The 20,390-nt window shown below is 42.8% G+C and overlaps 1 protein-coding gene across 5 annotated transcripts in view; it reads right to left on the minus strand.

Moving 5' to 3' along the window:
* Positions 1–20,390, minus strand: part of RAB27A (RAB27A, member RAS oncogene family) — an 81,045-nt gene that overhangs the window by 54,841 nt on the left and 5,814 nt on the right. The window contains exons 2-3 of one of the 5 annotated variants that reach the window (XM_010836766.1): positions 11,018–11,093; positions 8,250–8,366 (exon numbers count right to left, since the gene is read on the minus strand). The exons of 1 other annotated variant lie outside the window; for it this stretch is intronic. The gene's annotated coding sequence lies outside the window, so the exon portion shown is untranslated. Of the gene's footprint in view, positions 1–6,379; positions 6,539–8,249; positions 8,367–11,008; positions 11,094–20,390 lie in introns of those variants that run through there. 3 more of the 5 variants (XM_010836769.1, XM_010836770.1, XM_010836768.1) reach the window with 3 other exon arrangements.

Raw genomic sequence — 20,390 nt, forward strand, 5'->3', positions numbered from 1 at the left:
TAAAACAAATACAAGGACTTCCCTCATGGTCCAGTGATTAAGGCTCCACACTTCCACTTTGTGGGGTGCGGGTTGGATCCCTCATCAGGGAACCTCTGCATACCTCGTGATGTGACCAAAAACAAAACAAAAATACAGCTAAGAAATCCTTCTTTACCTAAAGTGATAAAGATATTCATCTACATTATTCTTCAAAAGATTTTGCCTTTCACATTGTCTTCAACCCAGTGGTAATTTTTAAGGTGCATGTAGGAATCCAATTTCACTAATTTTCCCTGAAAAACACCTATTTATCATAGTACCATTTATCGAGAAAAATTACTCTTTTCCTAGTGAGTCACCATATCGGGGCAGATATGTTTCAGGATTCACTCTTTTGTTCTTTTGGTCATTTTCATTACCCATGGGTCAATGTTATATGGCCTTAGCTACTATGACTTTATAATGGAGCTTTATACCTGAGTTATAAAGGTATTCCTGGGAGGACCAGATCCCGCTGCCTCACTGAGGACATTCTTGACCTTTCACGCTTCCATCCAAGTTCTTCAGAATGTGAGCATGTTGGATCAAACTGAGAAGACTTACATATTCATGATATTGAATCTTTCCATCCATGTATATGTATAATCTCTACATTTATTGATGCCTTCTTTAATGCCTTTACAAATGTCAAAGTAAATTCCCTTCATAAAGACCTTGTACGGTTTTAGACTTACTGATGCTTTATATTTTTGTTACTATTATAAGTGATATCTTTTAAATATACTTACACGTATATTACCATCTATTTATTAGTCACACTATTCTAATGATTTGTTATACATAGCTGAAAATAAATACATCTTTTTTTTTCTTTTCTAATCTTTATACATTTTATTTATATTCCTTCTCTTACTGTGCTAGTTAGGACCTCCAAAAGTACTGAATAAACATCTTGATTCTAACGTTTCACTGTTAAGAATAACATTTGCTGTAGGTTTTTGGTAAACACTCTTATCAGGATAAGGAAGTACTCCACCTATTCCTCGTTTTCTAAGAACAAGTATTACAGATGTACATCAATTTTATCAAATTTTGCTTCTAAATCTATTGAGAAAAATATGTGAGTTTTTTCTCCTTTAATTTGTTAATTTACAAGCTTTTACAATTATTCTGCCTTTGATCTTTATTTTTCTTTACTTTTAGTTTTCTAACTTTCCTAACTTCTTATTGATAATGTGTACCCAGGACTTCTCTTTCAAACTCATTGCTTCTTCCAAGTCCATTCTTGAGGAAAGGACACTATAATTCTCAGTCATTAATAAATATTTGGATGAATAAAAAATGAATTGTCTATTAAGTTCCATGTAATTGAGATGATTTACTCAAAGTTCAGTTCAGTCGCTCAGTCGTGTCTGACTCTTTGCGACCCCATGAAAAACCAACCTTCAAATATAACACATCACATTTTACATAAGTTGCTCTAGTTTGGGGCCAAAAGAAAAAGGGTCACTCAAGATGCAGTCACTTAGAGACAGAAGTAATTATCACAGAAAGTTATTTCAACTGTAATAGTCTTTTATTACCTAAAGTAACATCAGAAAATCATTAGCTAGCTTTTGAATTTTCTTTTCAATACTATGTTGGACTTTTAAGTACTGGGGTTCAAGCACACACACACCCCATTAATAACACTAAGCATTGAGAGTAACACATTTAAAAAATGGTAAGCATCTTAAGAGAGATAAAAAGTGAAGCTTATATATATTTTGCAATTCAGCACAATCAGCCAAAGGAGCCAGTCCATGCCTCAAAACCTTGGTTCCAAACCTAAACCAGACCAGCCATGATGATCATCTAATTTGTACAATCTGAAGACAGAGGGGAAAATGTAGCTATTCCCTTTTGTTTAAAGCAGGAGGAACAAATCTAGTTCATGGAACACTGCATCAAAGGGAAGTTATATGTCTACAAAAGACTGGACAAGTTCTGTCTCAGTAAAAGGTGATCACATGTTTGTTTTGTTCATTCATTTAACAGTTGAGTGCCCACACCCATCACTGTGCAAGGTGACAGAGATGCAAATAAGACAGATACAGCATCTGCATCTCCCCCACCAAATTTACCATCTAACGGACAATATTGACCACTGAAGCAAAACTCCAAGCATGGTTAGTACCTATGGCCGGCATAATAAAAGGAGCACATGAGATTAACACCTAATCTAGATATGGGGGAGGTGAGTTCTGAGAGAAAACACACAAAAGGTTTGGTGTCTGGAAATGGATAAGTTCTCGAAGTAATATGCAGTCCTACAGAGTACATTAAAGCTGGGATTCCCTGGGAGGCAAGCACTCTAAAGTGTAGAACAGGAGAGAACAGAAAAGCTAAAAGATCCAAAGACCCTCATCCATACTCTCCCCCTTGTCCCACCTCATTGCCTCCCACACACACAACTGTGTGACTCACCAAAAGGTTATAGCTTAAAAAAAAAGTCAATGTATTCCCCAGATACTTGGAGAAATGGCTGTGACAGTGAATATGAAACAGGTTCCTCATCTTTCTTGCCTTATCATAAATCTCTTGGTATGCACTAGACCCCACCCAATCTGCCATCTCCCTCTGCTAGTCAAAAACTGTGATCTTCATGTGGTGGTTTAGTTGCTCAGTTGTACCCGACTTTTGCGACCCCACAGACTGTAGCCTGCCAGGCTCCTCTGTCCATGGGATTTTCCAGGCAAGAATACTGGAGTGGGTTCCCATTTCCTTCACAAGGGGATCTTCCCAGTCCAGGGATCGAACCCATGGCTCCTGCATCTCCTACACTGCAGGCAGATTCTTTACTGCTAAGTCACCAGAGAAGCCCCTGACCTTCATGCTGCTGCTGCTGCTAAGTTGCTTCAGTCGTGTATGACTCTGTGCGACCCCACAGACAGCAGCCCACCAGGCTCCCCTGTCCCTGGGATTCTCCAGGCAAGAATACTGGAATGGGTTGCCATTTCCTTCTCCAATGCATGCATGCATGCTAAAGCGCTTCAGTCGTGTCCGACTCTGTGTGACCCCATGGACAGCAGCCCACCAGGCTCCTCTGTCCACAGGAGTTTCTAGGCAAGAATACTGGAATGGGTTGCCATTCCCTTCTCCATCTGACCTTCATACACATGGCCAAAAAGCACATAAAAAGGTGCTCAACATCACTAATTATCAGAGAAATACAAATCAAAAACTACAGTGAGTTATCATCTCACACCAGTCAGAACCATCATTATCTATCAAAAAAAAAAATCTACAAATAATAAATGCTGGAGAGAGTGTGGAGAAAAGGAACCCTGCTACACTGTTGGTGGGAATGTAAATTGGTGCAGCCACTACGGAGAACAGTATGGAGGTTCCTTAAAAACTAAAAATAGAACTACCACATGACTCAGCAATCCCACTCCTGGGCATCTATCTGGAGAAAAATCATAATTCGAAATGATAAATGCATCCTTATATTCAGTGCAGCACTATTTACAGTAGCCAGGACATGGAAGCAACCTAAGTGTCCATCACCAGAGGAATGAGTAAAGATGTGGTAGAAACATACAACAGAGTATTACTCAGCCATTAAAAAAGAACAAAATAACGCCATTTGTAGCAACATGGATGGACCTAGAGATTATCATACTAAGTGGAGTAAGTCAGACAGAGAAAGACAAATATATTATATCACTCATATGTGGAATCTGATTTTTAAAAATGATAAAAATCAACTTATGTACAAAACAGAAAGAGACTTACAGATACTGAAAACAAACATGGTGACCAAAGGGGAAAGGTGGGGGATGGAGGATAAATCAGGAACTTGAGATTAACAAACACATACTACTATATATACAAGAGAGATAACCAACAAGGACCTACTGTGTAGCACAGGGAACTCTACTCAATATTCTGTGATAATCAATATGAGAAAAGAATCTGAAAAAGAGCAGATGTATGTATAACTGAATCACTCTGCTGTACACCTGAAAAAAAATTGTAAATCAACTATAAACCAATAACATTTTTAATGTGACCGTACCACTTTTTAAAAAGTGATGTCTTCATTTTAAAATTAAAGCAGCTGAAGCTACATTTCTATACTCTGGCTAATTATTTACGATGAATTTTTGAAAAAACTTTTTTCCAAGATTTTTTTTTCAATTGGTCTATACAATTATACTAAAGTCTGTATTTAACTCTATAAAATACAGCTATTTTACCAATATTGTTAGATGAGGCATGATCTAGAAATGAAAAAGGGCAATTAAAAGAAACAGAAATCAACAAGCAGCTCTCAAACAAACTTCAAGTTCTTTGTCCTAAGAAAAGTAAATTAAAAATCACAAGAATATACAGAATTGTAGTTTATACCTGACTCCAAAGAGCTGCAGGGCCATTGCCAGCACACTTTCCAAGAATTATACATAAACCCAATGTCCTTAAGTATAACTGAAACTAAATGCAAAATGATATACAAATGTCAATCCAAAAGTTGTTAATAATTTTAAATGAAATCTGACAAGTGGACTGTCCTATACCAACGATCTAAAGATATACCAGCAAAGCCTGAAGACACTGAGGAGAGAGAAGCTAGGATGAATGACAGAAATGCAGGTGGTAGCTGATGAGCACATCAGCTCAGTCATGCACGTACCAAGTGAGCACTGAGAACAGCCCCTGCACGTGTCACTATGCCACGCACCTAGAAGGAAGCTACAGCAAAGCAAGTCTAATAGGAGTGCTGCACGTGAACATGAGCAATGAAGATGCAGTGGGACGAGACCCGTAACAGAAATATGCACACAGGACCGGGCAGCTGGGAGACCTGGGGCAGAGGGGGCCAGGGCAGGGGGGAGCCCACCAAGTCACCTCACAGAGGGGTATCCCAGCCACGGACTTGTATCAGCATGCAGAGGGATAAGTGACAAACGGGAAAGAACAAAATTACACGGTTCACAGATGACGTGGTAAAGAACTTTACCTCACAGGTCAGATGAGCCTTATCCTTTAAAGATAACAGAAACCATCAACAAAAATATTATCGATGCCAATCTGAAAGGTGTAACTGAGTTTTGATGGAACTACGTAAGGGCTGTCTGACATCTGAAGTACAAAACACAGACAAGGCTTGGAGCCATGAGAAGGGAACACGTAACAGACTGGGAGGGTGGGAGTCAGGGAAGAGCATCTATATTTGCAAAGGTCTAAGAGGGAAAAGGTTGTGATGCATTTAGGGAACCTCGGCAGATGCACGCCATTAGTGGACTATACCGGGATGGGAGAGGAGGTGTCCAGACAGGCTGAAAAGATGGGACAGGGTTTGGGACCTGGGCCTGAAAGGACTCTTACATGACACTAGAAAGTCTGTGTGTTATCCTCTGGGCAATGGAAAGTCACTGCAGGCTTTCATGAAGGAGAGGAACACGAGGTCTGTGCCTGAAAGTGATCTTTCTGGGGATACACAGAGGACCAGGAAGCTATGCTGAGAGATGGTGAGTGACTTGTGTTGGTGACAGTGGGATCCAGAGAAAGGGATTAATTCAAGATAGATTTAGGAGGTAGAAAATCAGTATAGCTCCTTAACTGACTGGTACAGGAGTTAAAGATAATAAAAACTTTCAGTTTATTAACTGAATGGAAGATACTATCATTAACTAAGAGAGGAAAGGGCTTCCCAGGTGACTTAGTGGTAAAGAATCTACCTGCCAATGCAGGAGATGCAGGTTCGATCCCTGGGTTGGGAAGATCCCCTGGCAGAGGAAATGGCAACCCACTCCGGTAATCTTGCCTGGAAAATCCCATGGACAGAGGAGTCTGGTGGGCTACAGTCCATGAGGTCACAGAGAGTCAGACACAATTGAGCACCCACACACAAGCACACAAGCAAGAGAGGAAAAGCTGGTTTGAGATGATTATAACAAATACTGAGTACTTTTCTAAGCCCTTTAATACATTAACTCACTAGAGCCTCACAACAACCCTATGAACTCTCTAATTTACAGATAAGAAAACTGACTCACAAAGGTTAAGTAAGTTCTCCAAGGTCACACAGTCAATAAAAGGCAAAGCCAAGGTTTGAACCCAGACACACTCTCAACTACTATGTAATCCTGTATGGAATATGACCAATTACATGTCCCTCATGTCACAGGGATATCCAGGGAAATGTGTTTAATTGGCACTCTGAAAACAGAATATTAGGGCTCGAAACAAAAATAAGGGTTAACAAGATAGATTTTAGATTCATCAACCAAGTTGATTTCCTGAGGCCATGCGAGAGAGAAGGCATTTTAGAAGGAAGAGGGCCAAAATGTAAGGCTCAGCAAGAGAGATCCAAAAATGACACTAGAAAGATTTTTCAAACAATAGTACATACCCTGCATCAGTTGCCACGGCAGAGTGGTATCAGCTTAAAGCTGTCTGGGCTTTCTCCTTCTTGTGAAAACAGAGGATCCACTTAACATTTACAGTGTGATAAATCCAGCACTTGGAGCTAAAGGATCCCCTTACAGGTTACATCAGGGAGAGGAAAAGCCTAATAGAAAATGAAATGGGCAAAAGCAAGAAAACAGGCAAAAAAAAAAAAAATCGACCGCTCTCAGCTCTTGGGCAATTTGCATCTGTGTTTGAGCAAAGTGGCTCCTGCCTTCAGAAAAACAGCAGCAAAGCAAGCTCTCCTCCCAAGCAGCATCTCATAACCACCTCCCTACCCTCCAACCCCCACTGAACCCGGCCTCTGCTCTGCCAAGGGGGTAGGGCCCCAGCCACGCCAGCAACAACGGGAACGCCAAAAAAAGCAGGAAGGTGCCCTCTTGCAAGGACAGCTCTAAACAAGGATGGCTTCTGCAGAAATCAGCTTTTGTTTTTAATGGGCCTGTTCCAGCAGCTATCACATGTGGTGCACCCTGGCTCTAACTATAAATCAACCAAGTGCACAGGGAGGAAGAAGGGAATAGTAGCAAAAGAGAAAAGAGAAACAGAGCAAAGTGTGCAGCATGTCCTCTGTGAGCACTCAGGTTCTGAGAGACCGGACAGGGCAGATGCTGAAACGGCAGCAGAGGCAGCCCTGGGCTCCCAGCCCTGCCAGACATGGGCAGGTTCTGGTTGCCATGGTGCCACCCTGCTGGCTGGCAATGTTTCATCAGCGCTCTCTTTCTGCTGCAGTTCCTGTCTTGTGGGCGGCAGCAGCAGCAGCAAGAAAGAAGGAAAAATGTTGTTTGTATTCTAATGGCTGCTGGGTCACTGAACAGTGTGTCTGAAAAGAATAAAGAGAACGTGGTAAGAGACAGACTAGCCAAGGTGGGAGCAATCTCCTTCGGGATGTATTAGGTACAAACTGGACATTCTGTGGATGAAATCCTCTCAGTCTTTTTTTTTTTTTTTGGTACTTAAAATCCAAGAATCTCAACAGAGATTGTCAGCTTTTGATCAAGGCTCTTTCTCATCTGATTTCTAAAGAGACTTTGGGTTCACTCCTAGGTGAAAGCATGAACTTGTGACCAAGAAAACAAAATGATGTACTGGAGTAATAATTAGAAGACAAATTTAAGTGACAGAAGAAACACACCTTACACTAAAACACAGACTCACATAATCTCCACTAGAACTATCAGCTGGGAAGCTATTAGGGCTTCCCAGGTGGCGCTAGTGGTAAAGAACCTGCCTGCCAGCTCAGGAGGTGCAGGTTCAATCCCTGAGTCGGGAAGATCCCCTGGAGGAGGAAATGACAACCCACTCCAGTATTCTTGCCTGGAAAATCCCATGGAAAGAGGAGCCTGGTGGGCTACAATCCATAGTCACAAAGAGTCAGACACAACTGAAGTAACTTACCATACAGAGCACAGAGCTATCAACAGCATTAAAAACAAAATCCCAATTGAATTTTTGTGGATAAAATGCTCAAAAGATGAGCAGGACTCTTAGAGCTATTCAATTCCGTAATCAGCTCTCTTATTCCACATATTACCTGAGAATAAAAGCCTCTGTTACTTTGTTAAAGTACAGAAAGGAAAGGAAGAAAGCAGTCAGTATTCATACCCACTCTCTGGTAACTGAAAATGCACTTTTCAAACTAAACATAAGAAATTTAGCAGACATCTTGAAGTCTTTGTTTGAAAAAAATTAATGTGTGCAGTGGTGTTTTATGTTAAATTGCACTATTTTAAGTACCTGAAAACTGGCACCTCAGCACTCGAAGCCTCTACCTCCCCACCACCACCAAAAAAAAAAAAAAGGCATAACCATACCTTGACAAAGTATAAATCCTGGTTGATTTTCCCAAAACTTTAGAGACTGGAGTTTCCAACACTTCAACAATTAGGCAACTTGTAATCACATGTCCTCTTCTAAAAAGATATTGTTGGCTATTACAAAGAGAAAGGTTAAAATCAGAACAGTCTACTTACAAAAGTTTTTCAAAAGAGTCTTTTGAAAAGCAGTTCGATTCATCAACTTTCAAAATCAGTCATCTCTGGAAAAACCCACAATCCAGCTAATTAGTCTCAGCTGTTTGTCATATGGCCCACAAACCAGTCAAGTGATTTTGCCCCTTTCAAGCTTTTACTAAAACCCAATCTCCTGGTCTCTCAGACAAAAGGCAGCTGTATTAACCTCTTCCAGTGTTAGAAGACTTACACTTCAACTTTTTCTTTTCCCCCCAACCAAACAAGTAGAATATTTGTTTTCTTGATAAAACATATTAAAAGTATTGCATTCTAAAGGTCCTTAAGGGTTATATTAATATTGTGTATGAGTGTTTAGTTGCTCAGTCATGTCCAATTCTTTCAGACCCCATGGACTGTAGCCCGCCAGGCTCTTCCGTCCATGAGATTTTCTAGGCAAGGATACTGGAGTGGGTATCCATTTCTTCCTCCAGGGGGAATCTTTCCAACCCAGGGATTGAACTCATGGCTCCTGCCACGTCTCCTGCATTGCAGACAGATTTTTTTTTTTTAAACCGCTGAGCCACTGGGGAAACTCTTACATTAATATTGCTTCTTTATTTACAATTAGCAATATTTTATTAATATTGCTTTCTTGTATTTACAAGGCCTGATTCAAGCAAACACTACATACAGGAGATCAGTGTAAGTTGAGGAAGTGAAGGGACTTCCCACACATTTCACTCTGGCCTCCAGACCCACAAGGAAAACTCTCTGCCTGGCAGTCCACCCAAATACCTTGTTGGCATCTTAAATTCAACATGTCCGGCCCTCCACTTACCTCCTGAGCTCTTCTCTGTAGACCCTGCTTCACACCCACTCCTCCTCCTGTGTCTTGAGTAACACAATCCCAAAGCACAGCCAGCCTGACATCTGATGATCTTCAATGACTCCTCCCTCCCTCCCCTCCCCTCCCACTTCCATTGACCACTGGAATCTTTCCTCCTCTAGTCTTTATTCCAAGTGTTTAGCATTTCTCATCTGGATGGCTATAGTCAACCACACATTTGATTTTCTGGCCCCCAACCTGGTCTCTCCACTGACCCATCCTCCACACTGCACCCAAACTGATCTTTCCACAAGGTAAGTGGGTGTCCATCACTCTCCTCTGTAAAACTAGTCAGTGGCTCCCCACAATCTTCTCAGTAACATGCCCACTCCCTAGGCCTCTGCCTTCCCTGTCATCTACTGTTCCCAGCCTCCTGACTCCAGCCACCAGAGCTAGTTGGAATTTTCTAAAACCAGTGATTTTCAAAATGAAAAAGCAGTGTCATCAGCATCATTTTGGAAGCTGTTAGAAATGCACATTCATGGGCCCACCCCAAGCCTACAGAGTCAGAAGTTCTAAGGATGAGGGCAGAAGTCTATGGTTTAACAAGGCCACCAGGTGACTTTGATACACTCACCTGAGCGCACCTGCTCTAAACCCACAGGCTCTGTTCACCGAGAGACTTAGCCCTTTGGTTCCCTCTGCCAGGAATGCTGCCTCAGATGCCCCTTCTCTGTGCTCCCTCTTTCCTAGGGCAGGTCAACCCTGTATGATAATTATCCAGTTGATTCCTTGCTGGTTGGTGCATACCTCAAAGACAGGAACTGTGTCTTTTTTGACTCACTCATGCCACAAGTCTCTAGTTAAACACAGGCCTTTCACTGGGTAGATGTTGAGCATAAAAACGAATGATGTATCCTTTACCTCACGGGGCAGCCACTCTCTCATCTGACCACTCCAAGCGTGACTGAAGACTCCACTGATGCAATCTAAAGCCTCTCACCAACCTGCAGAACTGTGAGCAACTGAAAAAGCCTGAACAGAACCAGTCTGACATCATCTGGTAAAAGACAACCTCTGGGCCACAGACCAATACCTCCTGTCAGATCAGCAACAGCATCAGATTAGAAATAAAATGCACAATAAATGTGATGTGCTTGACTCACCCTGAAGCCATTTCCCTCCCCCGCCCCACTCCATGGAAGAAGAGTCTTCCACCAAACCTGTACCTAATGCCAAAAAGGTTGGGGACCACTGCTCTAGAATTTGGAGAGTGATTTAGTAAGGGAAAGTACCAAAATGTGTAAATCCCACATGAAAATTCATTACAGTTAGTTTATTCGAAATTACAGTAGAAGTTGAGGAAAGTTTGATATTAGCACTTCTCAATCTTCAATCCCTAGGAGTCTCCCAGGGATTTTTTGTTAAAATGCTAATTCTGATTCAACAGGCCCAGGTAGAGCCCAGGATTTCTGCATTTCTAAATAGCACCCGAGTGATACCCAGGTAACAGTGATGTTCCTAGTCCTAGAACTACACTATGAGTAGCAAGTAAAACTTCGACAACCCCCTTTTTCATAGAACTGTATCAGTCTTCCCCTTCGTGCAACACTGCCTTTTTATGACCCCTTTGCATTGAAAGCTTTGTCCAGTGCCTTTCAGGCTTCAGGATAAAGATAGCACACCAAATACATTTAGTTCTATGACTAAATGCCTTATAAAGCAACTACACTCCAATAAAAATTTTAAAAATAAATATAAGAGCTTTAAACTGTAACATTTTATATTGATTTACAGAAGTTACCTTTGCTAACTGCACGCTGTGTGGTGCTTCTGTTTCCTGAAAGATGGATTGGTTTAAATATATATGCAGTGATGTGCTGGGAAAAAAAATAAGAAAAAAAAAAAGAAAGTAGATGAACGTGATTAGCAAACTCAGGAAACCAGACTCCTTATCTGCCAGTAGAGAAACACAAGGAGCAACTCATCACAGAATCTCCAGAAAGGGCTTAGGCAGTCAGAGCCCCAGTACCTTTGGGGGAGGGGAGAGCATAAAGTGAGGCTAAAATAATGGAAGAATGTTTACACCCCAAACCCCAGCGTTGCCAGCCTTGTGATTCCTCTAGCTCCAAAAGAAGTCGAACGTCTATTCTCCGGAGAGAGTAAAACTCCAAGAATCAAACTCGCAGGGGGTCTCTGAGTCATACCAAGTTCAGTGGAGGCAGGGGAGGAGTTGCACAGTATTAATAAATATGAAGACACCTCCACCCCACACCTCCATGCTGGACTTCCAAAAGGCAGGCTTACTCCACAGGCAAGTGGTTCAAGTCATCTTCTCAGGAGACTGCCCAACCCAGAAGGGAAGCCTAAACACAAATAGAAGCCCATGACATACTGAGCTGGCTACAACTATAATGTAACTGCTGGGAGAAGGAGGAGATGGAAATCTTATGCGCGTGTGGTTGGGGTGGGTGGAAAAACACACTAAAATTTTCTTTTTCCATAGTAAGGCGTCAGTAGAAGATGCCTAAAACTGAAAACCAATCGTACAGAAGTACAAGTATGTCATTAGAGACAGGACACAACCACCAGCAAGTGTCAACTCACTGCAAGAACTGAAAGCAGTTGACTCTGGGGAGCAGGAAATGAGCCGCGGGCGGAGATTCTGATAGCTTCTACTAACAGTCCTTGCAGAACTATGCCCTGATAAAATTTTTTAATTAATTAATACAAAAAGACATGTAATGCCCAACCTTACAGTTTTATTTTCCCCCCTTTGGATATTCCGGCCATCACAATAAACACCACTAATGTGCGCTACTCTCTCAGGATCTAAGGCCTACATGGAAACAGGATGCTGAGGACCTGGGGCCTGGACTCAGGCTGCCTGGATCTGAATCCCAGCTTTACTACTCACTGGCTGTGTGACCTTCACCAAGTTACCTAACCTCTCTGTGCCTCAGTTTCCTCATTGGTGGAACAATAGGATTATTTTGTAAAAATGAGTCATGTTATACTATAAAGTGCTTAAAACTGTGTTCGGCACCTAGTACATGTTCAATAATAGCTGCTCTCTTTTAAGGTATGTTTGCCACTATATTAAAGCCTCCTGACACTGTATTGATTTTGTCTTTTATTAGTTTATGTTTCATTTTCCCTGCCTTCACCTTCTCTGTCAGTCGGCCAGCTGTCCCTACTCACAGTAATCAGAGGGCCTTTCCAGGGTCACTCCTCCCACCAATGCGCAGCTTCTAACTGACAAGGCATCTGGAAACCAAATAACCAAGATCAGAATTATGTATGCAATGGAGAAAAATATGTACCACGAAGTGTTGGGAAGGCCTCTCTGTGAGGCGAATCAGCACACTTCCATATATGTACCATCTATCAGACAATTGAGAATCCTTTGCGCTTACTTCCTAGCCATCAGCTGTAGGTCAGTGAGCTGGGTGACATTCAGGCTAACTAACTATCCTAGTTTACCCGGGCCTGCTCTTTAGCAAAGCCCTGCATACCTGGAAACCCCAGTTTCAACACTGGTCCAATTACACAATCCTTTTGAGACTGTTTCATCAGCTGTAAAATGAAGGATAATATTTACTTTGACAGTCTATTGAAGAGTAAATGAGAGAATGTTCATATGACTCTTGACACACAGTAAGCTTGCAATAAATGGTAGCTCTAGCTACTGTACTCAGTTACCTATTGGTATTTCCAATTCTGATATCAGCAGCAAAATAAATTATCCTTAGAAACTTAGCCAATACCTTGATTATTTTCTTACCAGAAAAATAATTTACCTTATACACAGTGGATTCCAGGAAGCTGAAATGTTTGCTTTCCCAAATTTCCTTCCAATCTTTTCCTAATAATTTGTTTCAGGGACTAGGCCTTATTAAAGAAATGTAATATTTCACCAATGCTGACTTATCCACTGGGCAAAAGCCTGAGAGGTTTCCACCAGCTCTGGATATATGCATTGTTTTCACTATGAGGATCCTGGCGTACTTAGGTAAACTTCTGGAGGAGAAATCAGCATTCCGACTCACACAAGAAAAAAGACATCAGGCACCATACCTGAAATTATTTTTAAATTTGCATCTCACTTTTTCCCTTCATAATGGCACCAAGTCATTGTCTCCTGATGGATTGACAATTTATTCACTAAATATGTCCATTCTATGACTGAAAAATAAGAGATAGTATCATCAAACAGATGAAATGCCATTTCTTGCCTCAAAAGCCAAAGCAACTCAGTACTCGACAGATACTTATTTCAGCCTGGAGGAAATGGCTCACTTTGGGGCAGTTCACCAACACATGAGTGAAGTTGTTACATGAAAAGTTGCACAATTTTGGGGTAGATAACTGAAAGGATCACAAGTTACTCAAAGCCATAACATGGCCTGCAAACACCGAGGCAGCAGAGAGAGCAGGAACAGACAGGCATATAAGAACCTTCTCTGGGGGCTTCCCTGGGGGCCCAGTGAATAAGAATCCACCTGCCAATGCAGGGGACACTGGCTCGGGAAGATTCCACATGCCTCGGAGCATTATCTAACCTGGTGTGCCACAACTACTGAGCCCGTGCTCTAGAGGCCTGGAGCTGCACTACTGAGTCCAAGTGCCCACGGGCCAGCAAGTCGCAACTACTGAGCTTGAGTGCTTCAGCTGCTGAAGCCTGTGCTCCTAGAGCCTGTGCTCCGCAACAAGAGAAGCCACTACAATGAAAGCCATGCCCTGCAACTAGATAGCGGTCCCCGCTCTTCAACTAGAGAAAGCCCACGTGTAGCAATGAAGACCCAGTGCAACCAAAAATAAATAAATAAAGCAGTGGGTACACGTCAAAAAAAAAAAAAAGATCTTTCTCTATATGAGCTACCAAGCTCCTTCCTCCATGCTCATATTTCTTCCCCATCCATTGCTCAAGGTCTGTGAGCACAAAACACTGGCGAACCACATAAACTCTGAGGAGCCCTGAGAGACATCTGCTCCAACTATTGAAGCAAGAATGAATGGATCCAGGAGAGAACTTTCTCCAAGTATAGTCTGATGCCCACTGGCACCAGAATCTCCTAGAGTACCTGATGAAAATCCAAAGTCCTGGGTTCCATCAGGCCCCTGAATGAAGCCCTCTGGGAAGGCAGTGAGGGAATCTGCATTAATGACAAGATTTTCCAAAGGACTCCCAATTGTGCATGAAAAGGTTGGAGAGCAACTGCTCTAGGGAGACAACAGATAGCAAAATGCACAACCATAGCTGGACAAATAACTCTTTTTTAACCTCCACCAGCCTCAGATTCCAAATCTGTAAAATAGGGATAATAATACCTACACAGCAGGATTCCTGGTTGAGAATGATGTGAGAATTACATGAGAAAAGTAATAGCTTCCAACACACAGCTTCACATGCAGCAGGTGTTCAACAAGTATTAATCCACCCCACCTTGTGTAGCAGACTAATGAAGATTTATAACAAAAGTCCCTATTTTGAGCAACTGTTACCAAGGAAAGCAGATGGCTAGCTTAAGTTAAGGCCTCCATGTTAATGAGTCACCAACTAAAAGGCCAAGGCCAGCAGCTTTAACCACTGGTTGGGTTGTAAAAAGTACAAGCTTCAGTGGGCATGAGAATCTCCTGGATGGCTTGAAAACACAGCCCACTGGGCCATCTCTGGAGTACAGAATCAGCAGTTCTGGGCTGAACTGAGAATCTGTATTTCTAACAAGTTCTTGGGTGGTGATGGTGGTGTTGGTCTCGGAACCACACTTTGTTCATTACTCTATTAAACTCAAACTGATCTGACACCTTGTAATAAAAAAGGACAGCAACGCTAGATGCATTTCCTGTTTGACACCAGACTGGTTAGTTACACGTCAATAAAGAAAAAAGTAATAAACCCACAATTTCCGAGGCAGCCCCACCTCTGTCCCTGAGAATCTTTCTCACTACATTTTTGAATGGTGCAGAAAGAAGGCTGGGAGACTTGAGTGTCATCTCCCAGCCACTCATGTGGGTACCCCTGAATGAGACACCTGATCTCTTTGAGCCTCAGTGTACTCACCTGGGGACAGAGTTGGGCTCAGTCACTTGTTCCCAAACCTGGTGGTGCACCATCCATTGCTACAGCAGCATTTTAGATAAAACATGAATTCCCTAGCCCTAAAGCCAAGCCTAACAAATTAGAATCTCCTAAGAAGAGACTGAAAAACATGTGGTTTTGCATATGTTTTAAATAAAAGCTTGCTATGTGATTTTGGGGCTTCCCTGGTAGCTCAGCTGGTAAAGAATCCACCTGCAATGCAGGAGACCCCAGTTTGATTCCTGGGTGGGAAAGATACCCTGGAGAAGGGATAGGCTACCCACTCCAGTATTCTTGGGCTTCCCTGGTGGCTCAGATGGTAAAGAATCTGCCTGCAACACGGGAGACCTGGGTTCAATCCGTGGGTTGGGAAGATCCCCTGGAGGAGAGCATAGCAACCCACTCCAGTATTCTTGCCTAGAGAATCCCCATGGATAGAGGAGCCTGGCAGGCTGCAGTCCATGGGGTCGCAAAGAGTCGGACCCATCTGAGCAACTAAGCACAGCACAGCACATGTGATTTTCATGGGCAGCCAGTTCTGAGCAACTATCCCCAAGGTGATCTTTGAGGCCCCTTCCAGGACTAAAGCCTGGATCTTTTGATTTCTAAGCCCCTATGCCAGAGTCTGTGTTTACCAAGTAGCTCTGTCCTTTTATTTGTTTCCCACAGAGTTCATACTAGAGGATCTGAATACATTCGTCTTAAAAGAAAAGAAACTAGTCTGCTTAACACTTCCATTTTTCTCATGTATCAAACTCATATTTAGGTTTTAATTTTAAAAAATAAAGTCCAATCCTTAACAGCACAAAATAAACAACCCAATCAAAAACTCAGCAGAAGACCCAAATAGACATTCTTCCAAAGAAGACATACAAATGGCCAAGAGGCCCATGAAAAGATGTTCAACATCGCTAATTATTAGAGAAAAACAAATCAAAACTACAATGAGATATTACCACACACTGCTAGAATGGCTGTTATCAAAAATTCACAAGCAATAAATACTGGAGAGGGTATTGAGAGAAGGGAATCCTCCTATATTGTTGGTGGGAGTGTAAACTGTACAGCAAGTATGCAGAACAGTAGGGAGGTTCATTAAAAAACAGAGCATCCACTCCTGAGCATATATCTGGAGAAAAACATGATTAAAAAGGTTACATGCACCCCAGTGTTCACTGCAGCACTGTTTACAACAGGCAAGACATGGGAGCAATTTAAACATCCATGGGCATTGGAATGGGTAAAGATGATGTGGTACATATAAATATAACAGAATATTACTCAGCCATTAAAAAGAATGAAATAATACCATTTGCCACAACATGGATGGACCTAGAGATTGTCATATTCAGTGAAGCCAGACAGAGAAGGAAAATATATGACATCCCTTACATGTGGAATCTAAAAAGAAATGATACAAACAAACTTACAAAACAGAAAGAGACTCTCAGAGAATGAACTTATGGTTGCCAGGGGAAGGATGGGGAGAAGGGTTAGATGGCGAGTTTGGGACGGACATGTACACATTGCTATATTTACAATGGATAATCAGCAAGGACTTACTGTATAGCACATGCGACTCTGCTCAGTGTTATGTGGCAGCCTGGATGGGAAGGAAGTTTGGGGGAGAATGGATACATTCTCCCTTCTGTGTTCACCAGAAACTATCACAACATTGTTAATCAGCTATATCCCAATACAAAATAAAAAGTTTAAAAACAATTTGGTCACAGCAGGGAAGGGAGAAGGTAGGAAGACCCGAGAGCGTAGTACTGAAACATATATATTACCATATGTAAAATAGATAGTCAGTGGGGATTTGCTGTGTGATGCAGGGAACCCAAAGCCGGTGATCCATGACAACCTAGAAGGGTGGGATGGGGAGGGAGGTGGGAGGGAGGTTTAAGAGGGAGGGGACATGTGTATGCCTGTGGCTGATTCATGTTGATGTATGGCAGAAACCATCACTATACCGTAAAGTAATCATCCTCCAATTAAAAAACAAATAGTAAAAAGTGTAAAAACAACAACAAAACATAAAGTCAATGTAGGAAAAAACAGGAATTAACACAGGCCATGCAATCTTCTCTCACACCAACTTCCTAGTTACCTGCTCCATCATTCACTCACCATCACCTTAGCATCTCCCACATGCCAGGCATTATTTTAGGTGACAAGTACCCAGAATTCCACAAAACAAAGTCCCTGCTGTCACAGAGAGAACAATCAGCAGAAAGAGATAGATAATGCTAACATGGAGATAAAATAATTTCAAACATTAAGAAGTCCTGTGAAGACCATAAAGTGTAACAGGATGGAGGCCGACTGAAGACTACTCCCAACAGAGTGATCAGGGATGACTCTGCTGCCAAGGGACCACCCAAGTGAGACTCTAGAGAAAAGAACTGTGGGCAAGTGCAGATGCTCTGAGGAAGGCAAGAGCTTGGCGTTTTTAAGGAATAGAAAGGAAGGAGGCACAGGGATGAGCTGAGGACAAGGAGGCCAACAGGGCTCAGATCATGGAGATACTTACAGATCATGGTTAGAACATTTGGATCTTACATTAACCACAGTGGTAAGTGACTGGGGAATTTCAAACAGAAGAAGGATATGATCTGATTTACATTTTTAAAAATATCACTGGCTTTGCATGAGGAATGGGTTACGGGGAGGTGGGGTTAGCTAGAATGAGACCAGAAAAACAGCAGTCCAGGCAGGAAACAATGGTGGCCTTTAACTGGCAGCTAGTACATAGCCATAGCAGATGCTCAGACATTTCTGGACCACTTTAACATAGGTGAAAATCATTAATATATTTGTTTCACTTCCTGTGATATCTCACAGGAGTCCAAGGGAGAGACACTGCTGGTTACAATTAAGAAACATTAGCACAGGGGCACAGAAAGAACCAGCAGACTTGTCTTCTGGAACCCTCTCTGCCATCAGTTTGTCATGTGACCGTGGGCACAGCTCTGAATCTGTCAGATGGAGGAGAGGCTGGGCTCCCTGGTTTCTAAGATGCCCACCAGACCTTAAGTTACATGATGCTATAAGTGTAGCAAGTGAGGTTTCCTTACCTGGGTGGCAAGAGGGGCTGCTGACTCAGGGTTGGGGTTTCTGCGGTTAACTTTGAATCTCCCAGAAAGGCTCAAACTAAGCAGGAGATGGGGTTTCCATGAAGAAACTGTCCAGTCTTGCTATATCCTTTGGAAACTCTGGGATCTGGGGCACCTCTAGTACAAGCGTATAGTGATCAGCTGGGACTCTGCGGAGTAGACACTCCCGGGCATGTGAGAGCCCGCTGTGCTGAGGGGCTGGGGGCTCCATCTCTGAGGAATTCAGGGGCCAAGCCCTCAGTCACAGCCCTCCCTGAGGACTTGCTGACAGACTTCCACCTGCACTCAATCACATGGCAGCCAGGCCCTGCCGCCTGGCTCTTGCTTCCTACTGGCAGACTGTCCCCACACTGTCCACTCCCCTTACATGACCCACCGGGCACCTTGGTGAGGACCTCAGCCCGGGATCCCTAAGGGCAGGGCCCTCAATCCTAACTGCCCATCAGAATCCCCAGTGGAGATGTAAAATACATACACATGGATGTAAAATACATACACAAAGATGTATGTAAAATATATACACATAGATATAAAATACATTGGAGAAGGCAATGGCACCCCACTCCAATACTCTTGCCTGGAAAATCCCATGGATGGCGGAGCCTGGTAGGCTGCAGTCCATGGGGTCGCTAAGAGTCCGGCACGACTGAGCTACTTCACTTTCACTTTTCACTTTCATGCACTGGAGTAGGAAATGGCAAGCCACTCCAGTGTTCTTGCCTGGAGAATCCCAGGGACGGGGGAGCCTGGTGGGCTGCTGTCTATGGGGTCGCACAGAGTCGGACACGACTGAATCGACTTAGCAGCATAAAATACATACAAATAGAGATGCCCGGGCCCTATCTCATATCTGATGACTCACTCAGAATTGGGCGTAAGGGAGAGGTTAGAAAGACCACAGAAGTGGAGTTAGGCTTAGTTCACTTTACATGATGGAGAGAATGTGGACTTTAGGAAACTGCAGGCCAGAGAGGTTCCACAACATGTCTAATGCAGGGTTTCTCTGCCTTGACCCACTGACATGGTGGGCAGGATGATTTTTTGTATTGAGGGGCTGTCCTGTGCACTTTGGGGTGTTTAGAGGCATCCCAGGTCTCTGCCCACTAAATACCAGCAACTCCCCAGGTATGGCAACCAGCCACATCTCCAGATGTTGCTCAATGCCCCCCTTGAGGAAGAAGGAGCTGAAAACAGCCTAATTAAGAACCGCCAGTGTAATACCACTTAGTTAATTATTGGCAAAGTTAGAAACTAAAAACCGATCCACTAGTTCCTGGCGGAGTCGGTTCCTCCACACTGAAGCAGGAATTCTGGAACACACGGCTGAGTCACCCCCCAAGGAAATACCACAAGCTGCTCTGCGGCCCTCTGTGCCTAAGTGGAGCGGGACGATGAAGAGCTGACCTTGCCCTTGATAAAGGAAGTCCAGCCTGGAATGGCCAGCAGCTGATCTGGCCATGTTTGGTCTCTAGCATCTGATTGGAAGGACGACACCTTATCTTTTCAAGGGCTGCTAGACCTCTTTACTCATCCCTGGGGTTGCTCCCTTGCAACAGTGAGATTCATTATGAAAATCAATCACACTGCAGGAAACAAAGGAAATCCTGACCGCACCCTTGGATTATGTTTTAAAATTCTCAGGTATCTCAAATGGACATTTAAGTCAAGACCTATTTCTGTATGTCTCATTCCTTCCCATATTAGGACTAATACAGCAAGAAGAAGAATAATCAAAAAAAACCTTACCATAAGCTTCCGTTAGCTGATTGAGGCCCTGTTTTTGTGTCAAATGATACAAATACACAGGCGATAAGTAACCAGCCATATGCAGATAAGACTCGACCAGCTGCCCACGTGGTGGGATCAGAGCAAGATAGATGAGTAGCAGTTAATAAGAATGAACAGATTTTTCAGTCTCTTGGCAACCAATTTTATTATTATGCTTTGACCTGGCAGCTGGTAAGGCTTTATATGAATTA

This window comes from Bison bison, unplaced genomic scaffold (genome assembly GCF_000754665.1).
Source record: "Bison bison bison isolate TAMUID 2011002044 unplaced genomic scaffold, Bison_UMD1.0 scf7180017864066, whole genome shotgun sequence".
Taxonomy (NCBI): domain Eukaryota; kingdom Metazoa; phylum Chordata; class Mammalia; order Artiodactyla; family Bovidae; genus Bison; species Bison bison.